The sequence below is a fragment of the Pongo pygmaeus genome, chromosome 4, assembly GCF_028885625.2.
Source record: "Pongo pygmaeus isolate AG05252 chromosome 4, NHGRI_mPonPyg2-v2.0_pri, whole genome shotgun sequence".
Taxonomy (NCBI): Eukaryota; Metazoa; Chordata; class Mammalia; order Primates; family Hominidae; genus Pongo; species Pongo pygmaeus.
Genome location: NC_072377.2, coordinates 59,104,808 through 59,124,244, shown reverse-complemented (window position 1 = coordinate 59,124,244; position 19,437 = coordinate 59,104,808). Strand labels below are relative to the sequence as shown.

General features: G+C 43.9%; 1 pseudogene; it reads right to left on the bottom strand.

Annotated features, from left to right (window-relative positions):
- Positions 1-15,988: 15,988 nt before the first annotated feature.
- Positions 15,989-17,233, bottom strand: LOC129037478 (argininosuccinate synthase-like; annotated as a pseudogene).
- Between the last annotated feature and the right edge of the window lie 2,204 nt (positions 17,234-19,437).

Genomic DNA, 19,437 nt, shown 5'->3' with positions numbered 1-19,437 from the left:
TCTTGGCTCACTGCAAGCTCTGCCTCCCAGGTTCACGCCATTCTCCTGCCTCAGCCTCCCGAGTAGCTGGGACTACAGGCGCCTGCCACCATGCCCGGCCAATTTTTTCTATTTTTTAGTAGAGACAGGGTTTCACCGCGTTAACCAGGATGGTCTCGATCTCCTGACCTCATGATCCACCCACCTTGGCCTCCAAAAGTGCTGGAATTACAGGCGTGAGCCACTGCGCCCGGCCGTGGAACATGCTTTTTATTTACTAACATATTAGAAGCATTTTCCATGCTGTTGAATTTTTTCCTAAAACATGATTTTTAATGGCTGCCTAGCACTTAGCAATACCATTATTGCAGTGGTTCCATATTGTTGGATATTTGGATTTCTGTTTTAAATGTCTTTGTATAAGAATATTTGTGCACATTCCTTGATGCTTTTTGTAGAATGGATACTTACAAGTGGAATTCCAGGGTCAAAAATTGTAAACACTTTGAAAGCTTTTAAAACATAATTCTCAGATTGCCCTCCTTAGCTGTAACAATTCATAATTCCTACCAGTGATTGGAGGTTCCTATTTCTCTATTACCTGTGACTTTGGGCTATGGAATTATTTTAATCTATCCCGATTTAATAGGTGAAAGTGAAATCTTGTTTTAGTTTGCTTTTCTGATAACCTACATTCTAGCTAGACTTTACACAAACAAAACCGCTTTGGTCATCATTTTCTGGGGAAGTGGGAGAACTGAACAGTATTTAATTCTTTTTTTTTTTTTTGAGACGGAGGCTCGCACTGTCGCCTGGGGCTGGAGTGCAGCGGCACGATCTTGGCTCAGTGCAACCTCCGCCTCCCAGGTTCAAGTGATTCTCCTTGCCTCAGCCTCCTAAGTAGCTGGGATTACAGGCACCCGCCACCAAGCCTGGCTAATTTTTTTTGTATTTTTAGTAGAGATAGGGTTTCACTACATTGGCCAGACTGGTCTCAAACTCCTGACCTCGTGATCCGTGTGCCTCGGCCTCCCAAAATGCTGGGATTACAGGTATGAGCCACCACACACAGCCAACAATATTTAATTCTGTGCACTAAATTGTTTAACTCAAACACTTGCCTCCCACCTTTACATGATATTGACCACAGGATAGATATGCAATATATGTTATATATGTTTTTGTAGAGTCGAAAGACACAAATAAACACCATGTACTTGTGATTAATCCAATGTAGAAAATAAGTGTGAAAGGAGGGGAAGAAAGGAAAAAGAGTAGAGGCACAAAAGAGGCAAAGATCATACATAGTAGTCCCTTGCCCAAAAGGGGAGAATGAAAACACAAAGGGGAAGGTAGGCTGAAGTCAAATTGTGGAAAGCCTTGAATGCCAGGATGAGGAAGTGGGATGAAATGTAGTGGGCCGTGGGGACCCGCTGAATGCTTTAAAGAAGAGCAGCATAATCAAAACATTTACTTAGGGAAAGTAGCCTGGGCAGGGGGTGGGTTGAAAGGAGAAGCTCTAGGGTGGTCACAGGTAACGGGGAGGCAAGGAAATGTGTTAATATGAGAGGTGTAGCAGGAAAACTTTTGTCAAAAGGAACAACAAAACTACTAAGGCCAAACTGAGGAGCTGAGGTAATGAAGAAAGAACATGAAAACAAGCCTCCTTGCCCTTGTTACCAACCCATTGCTTCACAGCCCCTTGGTCCTGAACAACAAACACAGGCTTGGATGCCTCCGGAGGTGACTGGGTGAACCGCATGATATTGGCAGATGAGCAAAGGTTCTGCAGGGTGCTATTCCCACCCACTCATGGAAGAGTTCCAGAGGTCTGAGGAACCCCACAAACTGCCCAGAAAGTGCTTTGTTGAACACACTCTAGTTGCCTCAGATAATGGGATTTAATTATAAGCCAACAAATAAACCCACCAACAAGCAGGTATCCATTTCTGAGGCTGCATAACTGGGCTGCTGGGCTAACAGGAACTGCATATTTCAAGAGGCAGCAGGACTTTATATCATCCAACAACAGCTAGATGACAAAAACTTCTCTACTAGTCATTATCCCATTCAGGTGCAGCTTCACAGGTGTACAACCTAGTGTAGGGGTCCCCAACCCCAGGGCCACAGACTCGCCTGTAAGGAACCAGGCCTCACAGCAGGACGTGGGCAGCAGGAGACCATTAGCCGTGAGCTCCACTTACTGTCAGATCAGCAGTGGCATTAGATTATCATAGGAGCGTGAACCCTATTGTGAACTGTGCATGCTAGGATCTAGGTTGCATGCTCTTTATGAGAATCTAGTGCCTGATGATCTGAGGTGGAAGAGTTTCACCCTGAAACCATCACCCCTGACCCCTCTCTCCCACTGTCCATGGAAAAATTGTCTTCCACGAAACAAGTCCCTGATGTTAATAAGGTTGGGGCCCGCTGATCTAATGCATTCACACAATGTCCTGTGTTCAGAAGGGTCATGTGCTTGGCTTAATGCTCTGCTGTCACCATCTTGGAATTCTTAATAACTTTATTATAGCACTTGTGTTGTATTATATGTAAAGTCCATGGGACAATGAAGCCTTCATGCAAATAGAGGAGATATTGCAATATACATGTTCTTGTCTGCCTGTTCATCTACAGCATTTCCAATGTCCCCTGGGCACAGAATTTCGGTGGATGGGCCCGTGATGGACAAGAGTTCAGCAAGGCTCAAAACAGTACAAAGTAGTTGTGTTGAGTCTATGACCAGAAGGAGAGGACACTGGCATACCTCAGAGGCCATGCTTTCCAACTGAACCCGAACTTGTTTCAAATGCAGAAAGAAGGCAATGGCATTCTAAGAAACACCAACAAGCAAGGAAGCCTATCATACCCCTTCTAATCCGTTTAACTTCCCTGTGTTAACCAACCTCTTACACTGAAAATAATGCCATGGAAGGAAGAGGAAGACAGGACAAACCCTAGTTCCTGTTCTTTTCAGTCCTTCATTACTTGTCAGTAGCCAAAAGTAGAGTGTTAGTGTAATATGCATGTATCAAGAAGTCAAATAAAAAACAGATAAGGCTGGGCACAGTGGCCCACGTGTGTAACCTCAGCACTTTGAGAGGCCGAGGTGGGTGGATCACTTGAGGTCAGGAGTTCAAGACCAGCCTGGCCAACATGGTGAAACCTAGTCCCTACTGAAAATACCAAGATTAGCCAGGCATGGTGGCAGGCACCTGTAATCCCAGCTACTCGGGAAGCTGAGGCACGAGAATTGCTTGAACCTCGGAGGCAAGGTTGTAGTGAGCCAAGATTGTGCCTCTGCACTCCAGCCTGGGCGACAGAGCGAGACTGTCTCAAAAAAAACCCAAAAAACAAAAACCAGATAAGTTAGTTTTGTGCAAAATACAAATATATGTATGAGCTATAAAATCTCAATTGTGCAATTTCAATGATTCTGCATATGAGTTACAACTACAACTGGCATTTAAAACTGACATTACGCAGTGAAAAGATGAATGGTAACATTTATGCTAATAATTTTAATGTGTCATTTTTCCTGATTTAGAATGACGTTGACTAGCAAATAGAAATTACCGTGACTAGGCAAGATCAAAGCCTTGGAAGAAAAGAAAAAGCTTTATATTAATGTCACTTCTTCCCAGTTTTTTGAACAAGGAGTCCCACATTTCCATTTTGCACTGGTCTCTGCAGATTATGTAGCCAGCCCTGTCTTCAATACACATATGAGCCTGAAACAAATTAACTGGGTTTGAATTTCAGCATTGAAATTACTTGCTGACCTTGAGCAAATCGTTAACCTTGTCACGGCTCAGTTTCCTCATCTGTAAAATGAGAATATTAGCAATTTTTTTTTAACGGAGTCTCACTCTGTCACCCAAACTGGAGTGCAGTGGCATGATCTTGGGTCACTGCAACCTCCACCTCCCAGGCTCAAGAAATTCTCCCACCTCAGCCTCCCGAGTAGCTGGGAATTACAGGTGTGCACTACCATGCTTGGCTAATTTTTTCTTTGTATTTTAGTAGAGACGGTTTCACCATGTTGCCCAGAGTGGTTTTGAACTCCTCAGCTCAGGCAATCCACCTGCCTCAGCCTCCCAAAGTGCTGGGATTACAGGCGTGAGCCACCATGCCCAGCTGGAGTGTTAACAATTCATACCACAGAACCATAAGGTCTTTATATAGGTTAAATGAAATACTACAAGAAAAAAAAAAACACTTAGCACCTTGTCTGCCCAGTAGCAGATGCTTAATAAATACTAGCTCTTACAATGGCTATAGTATGGTAGCTCTTACACACTAAATTGTTAGTTACTGTAGTTGCTCAACCTGGTGCCCCACCTTATGACGATGCTGATGCAGCATTGCTGTGTGTACTCTGCCTGCTGACCTCCCCTTAGCTGACTTCCCCTTTCTGTGATGCATGCAAACTCAGAGGGAAGATATACCAGTCATTCTCTAATGCAGAGCACTCTTGTTGGACTGATCACTCATAAGTCGCTGCCGTATTACAGAGGCAGGTTCCAGATAGGGCGCCCATCCTTAGTCCCATCGACTATGGCCAGGAGAGCAGGGTCACATGGTACAAAGCACAAGAAACTCCTTGAAGGAGGCCACAGGGGCATGGCAATCCCTTTGATGCTTCCCAGCAAGGGGCAAAGTAATGAGCAGACACCTTGCTCTGGTAACCCAGGACGAAGTCTGGCTGCCCTCTAAGATGGTTTTTGAAACTTTTGGGAATTAAAAAAATAGGTCCTTTTAGTGATTTTGATGTCTACTGAGGATCAGGAAGATGCGTAAGTACATTTCCTTAAATACAACACAACCCTGAAATCATAACACTACCTTTTACATGCTCAGAAAAAATACTACACATTGATATTGACATTATACTCTTGACGTTGAAATAGCATTACTCCAGCAGATGTCCAGCAAGGTTTCCAAGGGCATGGTCTGTAGACGACTGGCAAAACAAAACAAAAAAAGAGCCTGGAATACTCTTACAGTGCAGATTCCTGGGCCATGATCCTAGATCTACTGAATCAGAATCTCTGTGAATGGGAGGCCTAGGAGTCTGTATTTTAACAAACTCCCCAGGCAATTCTGACCATCACTATTTTTAATTGTTTGTGGGCAGCAGAGGGCAGAAGAGGGTGGACAATGATGAAGGAGAATTCGAAATAGGGAAATTTGTTTTTTCTAGGTGCTAATAAACTCAACCCGAGACAGCTGTGTTCTTCCTGAAGTTGTGGTTGAGCATTGCCCGGGAGTTGGAGTATGCAGGTCTTCTGTAGTTTTGGGGCTCTGTGTGCCACACTTCTGTGTTGCCCTTTGGAAAAGCCCTTCTGGAACTGGAATGAGGATTTGGATCTGAGGAAGAGGAACAGGGTCATACTGAGGACTCTGAAGAAAAACAGTTTATGACTCAATGGAGAAGATTATGGTATGCTCTAAGCCAACAGATATGAAACTATGTTATACCTACCCTTGTGTTGTAGGAAGATGTTCCAGTGGGCACAAGGCAGGATAGTTTTATGGAAACCAATATCTATATCTTCAACTCACATAGGTATTTGTTCCTACAATTGGTCTGCCAGAGATTGGGTTGGCGTTTTTCCCCTTCGCCTTCCCTTCTTCTTCACAACCCGTCTTCTCCTACTTTGGAAAAGAAAGACCTTTGATCATGCCTTGGAACTGATCAGGCCCCCAGTGACCTGAGAGCTGAAAGACTGGCGGTGTTATGGAAGGAAAAGCAACTGGCAGAGTGACTCTCCTGAAAAGAAATTAATGCTTTAACCAAATGCCACTATGCACTACAACAACCTTCCATCCTTATCTTGTCTCGAAGACTCCTGATAACTTGCATTTTCGCAGTTACTCTGGCCAAATCATCCAAGTTATCTGAGTGTCAAATAAAAGCAAAGAACAAGGGATTCTCCAAATTTTGAAATGCATTCACATTAGAATGCATTCATGACCCCACCACCTCCTTGCAGTAGACAGGGCCTTGTCATCCTAAGCAGGAATAGGGGGCTGTTCTCCCACTTCAATACAGTATCTACAGTATGGGGCTGGAAAAGTCATCAGAAGCATTAAAGGTATTAGGGGTGTTTACTCCACATTCCTATCTATCTACTGGCCAATTAACATGATTTGCAGCTGAGAAAATAATACTCTTCTCCGTCAGAGATAAATAGGGTCCCCAAACTGTGAAACAAAGGGGAGGGGGCAATGATGTTTATAAAAGTTATTGCAAACAAATGCACTTCAAAAGGAGCTGTGGTGACAGATTCTGTTTCACAGGGTCCTCTCAATTCTTCTCAGCCTCTCAAGACCCTTCCTGAGACTCAGCTGGGTGTTTTCACCACTGGTCTGCTGCTTCAAGATGTAGTGCAATGTGTGGAATTAATCTAGTCTATAGCCTAGCACTGCTCTGTCCAATACAGTAGCTATTAAACACTGGAAAGGTGGCTAGCCCCAACAGAGGTGTGTGTGTACATAAAACACACACCAGATTGCAAAGAGTTACCACAAAAAAAGTGAAATATCTCATTTTTAATTTTTATATTGATAATATAAAATGGAGCTATTTTGGATATGTTGAATTAAATAAAATATATTATCAAAATTTATTTCACCTGTTTCTCTTTACTTTTTTGCACTGTGGCTACTAGAAAATTTAGAATGACATGTGCCTCCCATTGGTGGCTCACATTATTTTTCTATTGGACTGTCTGTCAGTCTGGACTGTGGGTTGAGCAGCCTCAGGGACAGGTTGATGGGGATGTGGAAGTCCAGGCCTGATTGGTAAATGAAGTTGGGGTGATTTGGGGCTGGCAGTGACCCCTCTTGCTGAAAAGAGGAATATTTGTTACAATTGCAGCATGTGGAGCCCAGCCTAACAGCTTGTAATCCTGCCTTCCTTCTGGTTCTAATACTTAACCTCAAAGGAACCTTAATATTTAAACCAAATGGCATGTGAGATTTCAGTAAGCTGATGGATTGCTCTCCACTCAGCCATTTGAGAAATCCTAGTGAGGTCTCTGCACAGCTGAGTTCCAGTTGCCGCCATATCCCAATGAAAGTCTGGCACAGCACTGATGAGCTGATGAGATTTTTTTCACTTGTTTGATATTAAATAGGAAAGCCTTTCGAATTAAACGTTTACAGATAGTGTGAAAATTGGAAGTGTGAGTTTTAGCTGAGCCAACTACAGCAGATCGAAAGACTGCACTTGCCTGCTGGTGAGAGAACAGTGCTGCTGGCTGCCATTGTTAGCTCCACCACCACTTTAGGGAAGTGGGAGCTGGTTGCCAGCTTACTCCTTTCCAGAGGTGAATTACTCATACACTGAGTCCACCAGGCTTACGCTATTGTGGGTACAGTCCACCAGGCTTACGCTATTGTGGTTACAGCTCTGTTCTAAACATCATTACCTATGACAGCAACAACTTACTGGGCTAAGCAAAGAATTTAGAGCTTTTGGATGATGAGGCTGAGCCCATTTCAGAACTTGATGCCAGACATTATGCAGGGCCTCTGCATGGGTCCTTCAAATAATAATGACAACAACAATAGTAATAACAGCAAATACATATGGAACACTTACTCTGTGCTTTAAATATATTAGCTCACTTCATCTCCAGCCCTATATGACAGAAAGAGTTTTTTAAAAAATATTATTCTGTTTTGTTGTTTTGATTTGTTTTTTAAGTTGCCTAAGGTAACATACAAAGTGGTAGAGCCAGCTGCAAACCCAGGGTTTCTGACCAAAGCCCACACTCAGAACCATACTGTCATTCTTACAGAGAATAAATATTAAAATCTCAGCAGTGATTGTCAGATGGCAAAATGACAAATTAGAACATCTTTAGTCATTCAGGGGGACATTGATTCACATGTGTGTGAATCAGTGGCCCAAAGGTAAATGCTTTTTATTCCAATATGGCTTTTTGGACAAAAAGGACCAGACCAGGTCTCTAGTAAAGATACGAGTGCACACAGACCTACCTGAGAATGGCTTCCAGAGTTTATCTTAGTAGAATCTTCCTAAAATTGGAGGTCACATGACATAGACAAGGCAATCTTTCTTTCACTATGAAACTCTTTCTTCAAATAAAATCACATCCTTAGATTAAATGTAGGTATACAGAGGGGAGCTACTCAGACCTCCATGAGCTCAGCTTTTTTTTTTTTTTTTTTTTTTTTTTGAGACGGAATCTCGCTTGCTCTGTCACCCAGGCTGGAGTGCAGTGGCACGATCTCGGCTCACTGCAACCTCCGCCTCCTGGGTTCAAGTGATTCTCCTGTCTCAGCCTCCTGAGCAGCTGGGATTACAGGTGCACACCACCATGCCTGACTAATTTTTTGTATTTTTAGTAGAGATGGGGTTTTGCCATGTTGGCCAGGCTGGTCTTGAACTCCTGACGTCAGGTGATCCGCCCGCCTCGGCCTCCCAAAGTGCTAGGATTACAGGCATGAGCCACCCCTTCTGGCCGAGCGCATCTATTTCAGCTCCCACAGTATGGCCCTAGGGAACCACGCACAGCCCATTGGCCACGCCAAACAATGCAAAACTACTGGGGAACTGGATTAGGAGATCTACAGTTGAATTCTACTTCTGCCATTTAACCACTCACATGGGCCTCACTTAGCCTTTGTTCAGTCATTCCTCCCATTAGGTAGCTAAATTCAACCACAATTCCTTAGAAAAAGAAAGTTGATCAAATTGAGCTTTCCTAAAAAGAATCTTCTCTCAGTCCATGTGTGAAAAAGGGAAAGTCTTGTCTTACTGGTTTTTGTTTTGTTTTGTTTTGTTTTGTTTTTTTACCATGCCTCTCTCTCTTGAATTGGAGTAAACAGCCAATCCCTAAATTGAACTCTCACCTCTGACAAAGTTCCTTGCCTTACCAATTCCCTGTGGAGGGTGAAGTAGACCATGGCAAACGTTCTCCAAATGACTCTTTCCTGAAAAGAAACACAGAGCAGTGGGAAAGAGCACGGGGAAATCAGAGATTGAGCAAGGATCGAAGAGGAACCTGAGAGCTAAATGCACTGTGGAGGTGCCCCTGCAGTCAGAAGACTTTTTAGAGAGGCAAAGGAATTTCTTTTGCACACCCCTTCCCCAGCGATAAACTTCCTTTTCTTTTCCAAAATTCCCCAAGAGGACATATCAGGAAGTGGGTGCTATGAACTTTTGGGCTCCATGGAGAAAACTTATCTTTTTAAATCAATAGAAAGTGCCTATGGATGGATGAACAGAAAGAACAACATTTGAGAAGGCTTTAGAATAAAAGAGAATCCTTCCCTTAGATGAGGAGCTTACAGAAGAGCAAGATTAGAACTACTGCAGGATTAACTTTCTACTTCCATTGTCCTTGTGCCGGGCTGTCACATCTGATGCCAAATTAGAACAAGAGGAGTTTGCTACATGGTGTCTTCCATGAGGCACCATGCTCAAGACTGTCAAATCTACAAAAACAAATACATATATAAAGCCTTAAAGCATGGATCCTGATTTGAGGGGTTTGCTGGGAATTTAGACATAGAAAACTGAAACCATGCAGGGTGATGAGAGGAGCTGTGATAACTTTTTAGGGTACATGGGCTGTCATTCAGACAGTGCACATGCTCAGTTCTCTAGAAGGATTTCAGACTACGATAAGATAGATGGAGAGTTGTGTGGTGTGTTAGGTGCTGACCAAGAGGGGTACCTAAAGCCTCTTTCCTCTTAGGGTGCACACACTTGTTTCTCATAGATCCCTTCCTGGCTTCCCATGAACTGGTCACCCTTTTTGTGGATTTCATTAATCCTTCTGGGCCTGTCATGTCTTACTTTTCAAAGAATTGCTGTTGGCTATAGTACATACAGAGTCTCTTCGATAACTTATCTAACCCTTGAATCTTTAACTTTTAAGTAACTTATTAGGTTTGATGCAAGTAGAGGGAGAAACTGTGTTAACCTGTTATCAATACACTGTGCTGAGGACATTCCCCAACATGTGTTAATTCTGCAGCTCACTTAACTTTTCCAGATGCGGCTGGCTGGGCTGCCAAGTTGGTGACATTGCAGATGGATGGCCACAGCCTCACTGTAGGCAGATGAACATGGGTACCTTTGATGTGATGGGGTGACTCTTTTCATCTATTAGCCAGAAGGAAAAGCTATTTTCTTCTGTAGAGTTCTCAGTTCACTCCCACCTCAAGGAGACCATATAATCCTCAGCATACTCTAGTACTCAGGACTGGGGTATGGGGCTCTCATCCCTACCCACTGAGTGTGTAGCCAGTAGCTCCTGTCAAGTCAGAATAAAACTAATCCAAGGAGAACTGTAAGAGAAGCTTCAGAGAAGGCTGTTTTCTTAAAGGGGGATGCTGTTTCATATATGAAAATGGTTGCATTTCACCTGTTTAATCAAATGTCATCCTAAGCACACAAAACAAGGCACCCATGTCCTTTACACAGTAGATATATTTTATACTCCCTATATCCATATCGTGCATATACAAATTTCAGAGTATAACGACTCTCCTATTCCAGGGAGGAAATCAGTGATGATCAAAATCTAAGGAAGAGAAAGTGCTCTTTAGCCTTCCATCTTCCTGGCAGATAAAGGTAGTAAAAGAAGTTTCAGGTTTTCTTCTTCAGCAGGATGGGGACCTTCTTTAACAAGAAGGATAACATATACATTACAGCCTTGGTTTAAAATATGCTCCATTATTTGGCATGTAAGCAAATTATTGAACCTCCAGACACTTTGGTTTCCTCGTCTGGAAAACTGGAGTAATACTCACTCTGTAGGAATATGGGGAGAGCAAAGACCACACATGTAGAGCCGCAGCATAATACTTGCCACATAATGGGTCCTCCATATTTACAGCCATTTGTAACAGTGTAATGGAAATCCTTTTTTTGCTTCTAGTTCAGTACAAGGTTCATAAGACTGGTCATTAATGGGCCTATAGAAGCTTGGATGTTTAGAAGTTACATTTGGGCTGGGCGCGGTGGCTCATGCCTGTAATCCCAGCACTTTGGGAGGCCAAGGCGGGTGGATCACCTGAGGTCAGCAGTTCAAGACCAGCCTGACCAACATGGAGAAATCCCATCTCTACTAAAAATACAAAATTAGCCAGCCGTGGTGGCACACGCCTGTAATCCCAGCTGCTGAGGAGGCTGAGGCAGGAGAATCGCTTGAATCTGGGAGGCGGAGGTTGTGGTGAGCCAAGATAGTGCCGTTGCACTCCAGCCTGGGCAACAAGAGCAAAACTCCATCTTAAAAAAAAAAAAAAAAGAAAAGAAAAAGAAGTTACATTTGAAGACTCATGCAAGGCCCACAACACAGAATTTGATGAGGCCAGTGGCTATTTTATTTGAGGACGATTATCTTGTCCCAACCTTTTTCTCAGATTGACAGTAAATTAAAAACTATATTTGTGCCAGGCGTGGTGGCTCACACCTGTAATCCCAGCACTTTGGGAGGCCGAGGAGGGTGGATCATGAGGTCAGGAGATTGAGACCATCCTGGCTAATATGGTGAAACCCCTTCTCTGCTAGAAATACAAACAATTAGCTGGGTGTGGTGGCAGGCGCCTGTAGTCCCAGCTACTAGGGAGGCTGAGGCAGAAGAATGGTGTGAACCCGGGAGACAGAGCTTGCAGTGAGCCGAGATCGCGCCACTGCACTCCAGCCTGGGTGATAGAGCGAAACTCTGTCTCAAAAAAAAAACTATATTTGTAGGCTGGGAGCAGTGGCTCATGCCTGTAATCCCAGCACTTTGGGAGGCCAAGGAGGGTGGATCACAAGGTCAGGAGTTCAAGACCAGCCTGGCCAACATGGTGAAACCCCATCTCTACTAAAAATACAAAAATTAGCCGAGCACAGCAGCAGGTACCCATAATCCCAGCTACTCAGGAGGCTGAGGCAGGAGAATCACTTGAACACGGAGGGCAGAGGTTGCAGTGAGCCGAGATCGCGCCACTGCATTCCAGCCTGGGCGACAGAGTAGAGTGAGACTCCCTCTCAAGAAAAAAAAAAAAGCAACAACAACAAAAAAACACTGTATTTGTAAGCAATTGATTTGGGAAGGTTGTTAAAAAACACATTGTTATACCTTATTAACAATTCACTCCGGAGTTGGTTCTTTTAAACTGAAAATTAAAATTGCATTGTAATTCTAATATTTTATTTAGATAAACTCAGGGCCCTTGCAGTTCTTAGGACACACCTGTAATCTTTGAAAGCTATGTTTGGGTATAGTAAAATTCAAAAAGACCTAAGGAATCGATGTGGAGAAACAGTTTCAGAGTAATGTTTAGTAAAATTACTTTTATACTTGTGTATCCCTGCAAAAGAGTAATTGGGCTTGGCTAGGCGTGGTGGCTCATGCCTGTAATCCCAGCACTTTGGGAGGCTGAGGCAGGCAGATCACCTGAGGTCTGGAGTTCAAGACCAGCCTGGCCAACATGGTGAAACCCCGTCTCTACTAAAAATACAAAAATTAGCCAGGCATGGTGGTGGGCGCCTGTAATCCCAGTTACTCAGGAGGCTGAGGCAGGAGAATTGCTTGAACCTGGGATGCAGAGGTTGCAGTGAGCCAAGATCATGCCATTGCACTCCAGCTTCGGGGAAAAGAGCAAGACTCTATCTCAAAACCAAACCAAAACAAAAAGAGTAATTGGGCTTATCAGATAATATAAAGTCCTTGTCCAAAATGTTTTGTGTTTAATGTGGAGTATAGGAGTGAGACTCAGCTCCTTCAGTGGGTAACAATAATTAACAATGATACTTCTCTCTTCTCTATTAAATCACAGAATTACCAAATAGAGAGTTGAAAGGCAATAGAGAAATCTAGCCCAACATCCTCACTTTATAAATAGGAAAACAAAGACAGTGGTAGATTGTGTTCTTTCTTCATTATTATTCGTTTCTTCTCACCCTCACCATGCTTCCCTGCCCCATTGCCTATAAGCTTGGCCAACGGAACATGGGTGGATAGGGCATTTGCTTCAGAGCAGAAACTTTAGGCGCAATTGTGTGGCTTGGCTGGGTCCTCTTATTTCAGCCCTCCACCAGGAGAAGAGCATATCCTGTGTGCTCACACAGAGCATATCCTGTGTGGATTTTGGTATAAAGCGAAACTACAGCCAGTCCTCATCCTTTATGTAATATGAGCAAGAAATAAATGCTTTTCTAACTTCTTGAGACATTAGGGTTGTTTTATTTATTTATTTTTAATTTTTATTTATTTATTTTTTTCCGAGATGGAGTCTCGATCTGCCGCCCAGGCTGGAGTGCAATGGCGCAATCTTGGCTCACTGCAAGCTCTGCCTCCCAGGTTCACGCCATTCTCCTGCCTCAGCCTCCCGAGTAACTGGGACTACAGGTGCCCGCCACCATGCCCGGCTAATTTTTTGTATTTTTAGTAGAGACGGGGTTTCACCGTGTTAGCCAGGATGGTCTCGATCTCCTGACCTCGTGATCTGTCTGCCTCTGCCTCCCAAAGTGCCGGGATTACAGGCGTGAGCCACCGCGCCCGGCCTGGGTTACTTGTTTTATAACTTAACTTAGTGAAAACTGACTAATACAATGGCCCAGGAGGTTGAAATGATTCACTCAAAGTCACATAGGTACCATTACACCACCTGAGTTAGAACACAAATATCCTGATCAGAAGTTCTCTAATAGACTTCAACTTAGCAGGTATGTCTCCCAAACCTGGTAGTGCTTGGCACAAAATAAGTACTCAATAAATATGTTGTATGAATGAATCAATGATGAATGAAATAGGAACTAAAGTTCCTATTGAGCTGCTTCGATATATATCTAGTTTGGTACTTTGTCACAGAGCTAGTAAGTGACAGAAACAGAAACACCTACACTCTTTTGAACTCCAAAGCCTGGGTGCTTTCCACTGCTCCACAGTTTCTTTGCTGGAGATAGAAATGGCATTTTGGGCCATTTATGGACAATTGAAATATATACAATGGTGTGACAGCAAGGCCCCTTCAAGGGGATAAGCTGGAATAGCTTCCCACACCCTGACAGCCACTGGCATGCTAGGATCAGGTCATACTCCTGAGATGCCAGTTCCTTCAGTCCTCAGACTGTGGGGATGCAGTCTGGGGCCAGCTCCCATAGGTGGAGAGCAGCCTCATTACTCCTATATGCCATGCAATTATCATCATTTTCTGGATGTGATGGAAAATTACATTAAAAAATTAGGGACACTGGGCCGGGTGCAGTGGCTCACAGCTGTAATCCCAGCACTTTGGGAGGCTGAGGCAGGCGGATCACCTGAGGTCAAGAGTTCGAGACCAGCCTGGCCAACATGGTGAAACCCCGTCTCTACTAAAAATACAAAAATTAGCTGGCCTTGGTGGCACACGTCTGTAGTCCCAGCTACTTGGGAGGCTGAGGCAGGAGGATCCCTTGATCCTCCTGCCTCAGGAGGTGGAGGTTGCAGTGAGCTGAGATTGCACCACTGTACTCCAGCCTGGGCAACAGAGAGAGACTCAGTCTAAAAGAAAAAAAAAAAGTTTAGGGACACCCTCGGTGAGAATTAGTAGTTCTAGGTCAATCTAGCCACTTTGTGGATACATGATTTTTAGAAAACATTTGCAGCCAAATTTTCGCTGGATCCTGGCTTTACTGTTTTGTTATACACATTTTCCGTTTGTCCTGAATCCTTCACTTACTACATTTTATTGGAGTTTCTGTAAATCACCTTAAATTTCTTGTAGAAAATCAGAAGCAATTGAGGCAAGTTTCGACTATAATTACAAGTGAGTTTATTGAGTTTATTAAGCTGGGAGCATTGACATATGAATGAAGAAACAGAATGTAGTATATATACATGGTGGAATATCATTTAGCCTTAAAAAAGGACCATGCTACAAGATGGATGAACCTTGGTAACATTATGCTAAGTGAAATAAGCCACAAAAAGACACATGCTATATAATTCCACTTATATGAGCTATCCAGAATAGTCAAACTCATAGAAATAGAAAGTAGAATGGTGGTTGCCAGGGGATGGGAAGGGTGGTAAAATGGGCAGTTTTTGTTCAATGGGTAGAGAGTTTCAGTTTTGCAAGATGAAAACGTTTTAGAGATTGGTTGCACAACAATGTGAATATACTTAACATTACTGAACTGTACACTTAAAGATTGTTAAGAGGGTAAATTTTATATTATGTGTATTTACCTCAATTTTTAAAAAAGAACATATAGTAAAATTGTGCTATTTACTCTAAACAGAGGCTTCAGTTAAGCTGTTGCAAGATGTGCTATCGCTGTGGTGTTGGAAGCATAAAACATACTACCTGACTGCTACATTGTTTCTTACAGTGAATCACAAAGTCTTGTTGATTCTCCCAGCAAAACATCTTCTGACTAGGGCTGACTACATCATTCATGGAGTCCAGAGCAAAATGAAAATTCAGAGTCCTTTATTCAAAAAGCAATACTCCTAAAAGTACTAAAATTTAAAGTTTTTTCCTTTATTCTATGTAAAAAGTTTGTTTTCAACTCGCCATGGTGTTTTTTATTTGCAATTTACTATCTTTCTAAGTAAAGAAAAATTTAAACTTGAAATTTTACCATTCATTTTTATAATGTACAAGGCCATTTTTAAATGCAAATATAAAAGCTACCTTTTATATCAAATTGCCAAAATAACATAGTTTATATTTTGTAGCTCACAAACGCACTTGAGTTTCAGGTTCTTACCAGAATGGTGAAAACACTGTATAAAAGGAACTCACAGGTTTTTTTTTTTAATCTTTTAATTGTCATTTTATAGCTCCCCACCACAGTTGCCCCCCACCCTTCCCTTTGATGACAACGTTTGCAGGCTTCAGGGGGACCAGAGAACAAAGCTGGGGCCTGGCAGCACCACTATGCAGCCAGCCGAGGAGAACAAGTCACAATTACAAATTATCACAACAATTAGCTCCTGTACTTGGGGGATCAGCAAATTAAGGAGGCCCCAGCTCCTCATTGTACAGGGGGCTATTTGGCGGTGACCTTGCTCTGGAGACGATGATATTCCTTCAGCCTGAGAGAATTGATGTCGATGAACCCAGTGGCATCAATTGGCTCATAATCACCCTGCACGTTCATGCTCACCGGCTCCTCCTTGTAGAGAGACAGTGGGGACTCCTGGCCAAGGATGTACACCTGGCCCTCCAGGACGGACACCTGCACTTTCCCTTCCACTTGCTCCTGGGACTTGGCGATGCAGTGGCAGACAAATTCACACTCAGGGCTGTACCAGAAACCGGTATCCACCAGCTCAGCAAATTTCAAGCCCAGGCCTTGTTTGATTTTGCGCGCTTTTTGGTCCATGGTGAAGGCCTTGGTGTCTAAATGAGCGAGGTAAAGGATGGTTCTTGCTGGGGCCTGGTAGATACCTCGGGACTTCATTCCAATGAAGCGGTTCTCCATAATGTCAATACGGCCCACACCCTGCTTGCCCACAGCTTCGTTCAGGTACATGAAGAGCTCCAAGGAGGTCTGGTGGGTGGTGCCATCCTTGACATTGGTCACCTTCACGGGGACTCCTTTTTTGAACTCGATCTCGAGAATGTCAGGGGTGTTGGGGGCTTTGGCCGGGTCCTGGGTCTTTGTGTAGAGACCTGCAGGTGCTTGGTTCTTAGGGTTCTCCGGGATTCCAGCCTCGTAGCTGATGGGCATGAGGTTCTCGTCCATGCTCCACAAGTTCTTGGGAGTAACCGGGATGGGAATCCTGTGTTGCTTTGCATATTCCATCAGGTCATTGTGGCCCTTGAGCTGGTTGTAGAATTTGAGCATCCTCCAGGGAACAATGGCCTTTATCTGGGGGGGCCAGCGAATAGCAAATTAGCCCAAACTGGACCTGATTGTTCCCATTTCCCGTGGTGCTGTGGGACACATACTTGGCCCCCTTCCACTGGGTGATTTCCATTTGTTTGCAGGCGATGCAGGGCCTGGCGAGAGAGGTGCCCAGAAGGTAGCAGTCCTCATACAGTGCACTGGACTGGATGGCCGGCCGGATGAACTCCTCCACAAACTCCCTGCTGAGCTGACATCCTCAATGAACACCTTTTTAGCCCCAAACTTCAGTGCCTTCTTCCTGGCTTCCTCGAAGTCTTCCTTCTGGCCAATGTTGGCCAGGTAGGCAATGATGTCATAGCCTTGTTCCTTCAGCCACAGGAGGATGCAGGAGGTGTCCAGGCTGCCACTGCAGGCCAGAATCACGGAGTCTTTGGTGGACATAGCGTCTGAGATTGGAGGCATGACTTCCTGGCATCCGGAATCTGTCTTCACCGTGCAGTGAACCACTCGGGTTCGGGCAGCGGTGGCAGGCAACAGAGCAGGCAGAGCTCACCTGTTTTTGTATGCACCCCTTCTAACACTTTCTACCTTTGGCTCACTGATGAGTCAAAAAGGACTTTAGAAGGCTTTTAAAGAAGCATACTCAAGAATAAAGAAGAAAACAAAACTATGGGTTGCCCTACCCTCTCTCTTTTCTAATTTGTCATCATTTTCAGCCTACATGGTTGACTGATACAGGAAAGTAACGAAGGTGAGAAAGGATGTGATAGAGTTCCTTGTTAGTTCATGTTTCTTAGAATGCCTTTGCCTTCTTTCTGTGTTCTGACCAAGACTGAACAGAAAGCATGGCTCGTCAGGTTTATCAGAGCCTCTGCTTACTCACTCATGGAGGTAACATGCTTGCCTTGTACTCAATTTGTATCACACTGAGCTCCAATGCATTATGGGTCCACTGGGATTCTGTGCTCATGGGGCATCTTGAATGTTCTATGCACACGGGGAGGCAAGGGATGGCAAGGAATGACAGAACAAGATTGTGCCTGTATTGTCTGCTCATGCATATGGTCCATTGTCTCATTGAACTTCACTTACAAAATACAAATTTATTAAGAATTTCAGCACAATGATAGCGGGGAATTAAATGAAGTGCAGGAGGCTTCGGAGTTCACAAGCCTATTGAAGTCGGCCCTGTTTCTGACTCCATCTCTTGCTTTCCTTTCCCACATCCACCATTCTAATTCCAACTTTCCTTATCTTACAACTCAAGGATCAATAGATTCCTAAATTGGTTCCCTGACTCTCACTTCCTTCTCTTCTAAAGTATCCTGTAAATCAGGGGTCCCTGATTTACAACTGGTCTGTGACCCAGGGCCACAGACCAGTACCAGTCCATGTCCTGTTAGGAACTAGGCCACACAGCAGGGGGTGAGCAGTGGGTGAGGGAGCATTGTGGCCTAAGGCCTTCCTCCTGTCAGATCAGCCATGGCATTAGATTCTCATAGGAGCACGAACCCTATTATGAACTGTGCATATGAGGGATCTAAGTTGCATGCTCCTTAAGAGAATCTAATGCCTCTGACACCATTCTCCCCAGTCTGTGGAAAAATTGTCTCCTACAAAACCAGTCCCTGGTGCCAAAAATTTGGGGCATTGCTGCTATAAATTATTGCCAGTTTGATTTTCCTAAAGCAATACTTGCACACATGACTTCGCTGCTTCAGTCCTTCAGTGGTATCCCACTGTCTATCAGGCTCAAACTCTTAATCACAAAATTCAGGGCCTTCCATATTCTGGCCTTAAGCCAATTTTTTAAAATCCTTCTTTCCCTCTGCACACTTGACCTCTATCCAGATACATCCAATCAAGCAGAACAAAGGTATTCCCCAATAGGTTATGTCAGAGTTTGGGACACACTACCCCAAAGTATGGCACCTGAAAACTGAGAAAATAGCAGACACAGAAAGGTTGCTCTCTGACTTTCCCCCATCTTTCTGTGTGAGAACTGGCCACAAAGGAATTCTCCAACCTACCTTCCCTGAATTAGGTCATAAGACCCTCATGTGTCAACTGTCCTACCCTATACCCAGAGGAAAGGAATACTACACAGAGAGGCCATTAAGAATCTGAACAAGCAGGCCTTGCTGAGTTCCCTTTATTTTATTTTATTTTTTTGAGACAGAGTCTCGCTCTGTTGCTCAGGCTGGAGTGCAGTGGAGTGATCTTGGCTCACTGCAACCTCCCCATCCCAGGTTCAAGCTATTCTCCTGCCTCAGCCTCCTGAGTAGTTGAGATTACAGGCACCCACCACTATGCCCAGCTAATTTTCTGTATTTTTAGTAGAGACGGGGTTTCACCATGTTGGCCAGGCTGGTCTCGACCTCCTGACCTTGTGATTCACCTGCCTCAGCCTCCCAAAGTGCTGGGATTACAGGTGTGAGCCACCACGCCCAGCTTCCCCTTTAGTTTATTATCATCAGATCACACCCCCTTTTTGTCCAATCACATTTCTACATGTCTCCCTTCTTCATCGAATGTAAGCATAAAAAGACAGTGTTCCCTGGGTCTTTGGATCTTCATTTCTGAAGGCTCCTGTGTCACATAAGTCTTGGTTGAATACATGTGTTATGATTTGTTAATCTGTATTT